The following is a 2,455-nucleotide window of genomic DNA, read 5'->3' as shown; positions in this document are numbered from 1 at the left end:
GCCGCGCCGCAGCGCCCCCTGCCGCGCCCCCGCCTCGCCAGGCCCCCGCCGCGGCGGAAGGGGCGGCCGGGCGCGTCCGCGGGCACCACGGCGACCCCTGTCGGCGGCCGGAGGGCACGCAGGTAGCGCCAGCCGGCGGGGCGGGGCGGGGCAGCCCTACCGCTCTGCTTTAGGCTACGTTCACAGGTCACTAGCTCTCAGTAGGGTGTCAGCTACCAAGTGGGACTCCCCGTGCTGCTCCAGAAACCCCAGCACGTTCCTCCACCCCATCCTTCCCTGCTCCTGGCCGCAACACCCTGCTGTCCTGCTTGGCCAATGAGGATAACCAGCTGTGATTTCCCAACAGTGATTTCCTGTGGGATGTGTAATTCTGGGACACGCTGATGCACTGTTTACGCTTGCGTCTATTTAAGACCTTCCCTCCATAGTGGAAGGTTTAGTGCATTTCATTTTTCTAGGTGAAATCCCCGACATTGTTTTTCTTTGTGATCTACTACTGCTCTCAACTCCCCGAGTCCCTTCCCACTACAAGCTCCAGCCAGCTAAAACCATGACTTGAGTCTTGCAAAAGCACCGACACTGTCAGTAGAAGGAAGGTAATTGTTTGGCTCAAGTACAGCAAGTACTTTGGATTTCCTGCCATTAACCACATTAAAGTCAACAGTACTTAAAAAAATAAGAAAAGCATCCACAGAGCTTTGAATTTCTAGAGCACCAGGGGATTTGGAAACCTGTTACAAACATTAATGAATTAATCCGCTCTAATCCGATAAGATAGCGATCCCTTCCTAGGTTACAGCTGCTGAGACCATCAGATCAATCATCAGATCATCAGCTCAACACAAAATTGCTTTAACTCTCTGTCCATTCAGTTTCATAACTATTTTATATATTTGCCACACGAATGATGAAATATGCATAAAGAAGACCAAGACTAACTTGAGCTTCATACAACCCAAATCACCACTTCCCATTCCACTGACACATGAAGCTCAGCACTTACCAGGCTGCAGCAGTCCCACGCACACAAAAGGGGGTGAACAGATTTTGTTCAACTCCTTTTTAGTACAAAGCAGCCGGAAAACAAAGAAACCAACTTGAAACTATTAACAAAAAAAAAGGACAAAATAATATTACCAGATCTACATCATCATAGGGACAACTGAAGCCCACTACTTCTGGGAAGTACAATATCCCTATTACATAGCTGAATAAATAAATGCAGCTAGAGGTATCATTACATCGGGATCAGTGCTATTCCACAGAGGTAATGCTTTCCTAAACGATTTTGAGTAGAAAAATCACAGCCTACTCCAGGAACAGAAACAACCAGACCACTTCCTGCCCCTACACTTCATGTAGACATATTCTCAGTAGTCTGGTGTTTGTAAAGAGGTTAAGGAAGAAAAGGGGAAAAAATATTAGTTATAATGGAAGAAACTCTTCTTCCAACTCCAAGGTATTTCTGTACCTCCTTTTCACATCCAAGTATTCCTTTTGCTTTTACAATTAGAATACAGCACCTCATTTTTGTCATGAGTTTTAAAATCAAGACAATACCATCATCTATAAAACATACCTATACTCACAATTTAACCAAATTAAAACACGTTAAAGATGTTTTCACATGCAAGAACTGCATTCCCCAAACCACTGCTGGAAAACAAAAGTACTTCAAGATTCAAAGTGCACACAACCAGCAGATCCCCCAGCAACTAAAACCATATTTCCTCATTTTCTCCCGAAGTCCTTGAGCTCACAAGAAACTTCAACTCAACTAAACCAGACACTTGCAGAAATAGGAACATGTATATGAAAGTTGAGGACGTGGGGAGAAAAGCTTTAAATAAAGATGATGCTTGATGGAGTGTGCCACTGCAGTTTCTCTACTCCAGGACAAACACCAGACAATAACTGAAGGGCAGTTTGGCATTTTCTCATGTGCCTCTCGCTTGTGTATTAAAATGGGGAGTGCTTTTCTTGGTTTTATACTTAAAGGAATGACATGCTAAGCAAAAAATACCCATGGACCCTCAGCAATTCCATACAGAGAAGTTAGCTTAAATGGCTCATCAAAATTAAAAGCTTTTTTTATATAAGTAGAGGTACAATCATTTAATGCAAAATGTTCGTAAAACAACCACAAGCAGATATTTACTTGACTTTGATGACAGCTTATTCTCTTTTTTGGCTAACAATTACTGAAATAAATCCATTTCAAAGTGGCTGCACAGGCATTATTATTGCTTGGGCTGGTTTAACTAATTAAAATAGTTTCTCAAAATTAAAGGCCACAAATTCTTTTATGGATGGGAAGTTTTTAGTTTTGCTTTTAACTTTAGTTTAAAACAGTTCTCAAATAGGCTGAAGCTAAATAAAATTAGTTACATTTCCAAAAAAAAAGAATGACCCCATCTTTGGCCAAAATAGATTAAGCAGCCATGGTTTAAACCCA

This window comes from Pezoporus wallicus, unplaced genomic scaffold, assembly GCF_028554395.1.
Source record: "Pezoporus wallicus isolate ANWC-B61680 ecotype Strahan unplaced genomic scaffold, APGP_CSIRO_Pwel_v1 contig_10389, whole genome shotgun sequence".
Classification (NCBI taxonomy): Eukaryota; Metazoa; Chordata; class Aves; order Psittaciformes; family Psittacidae; genus Pezoporus; species Pezoporus wallicus.
This window is presented reverse-complemented; position numbering follows the sequence as displayed.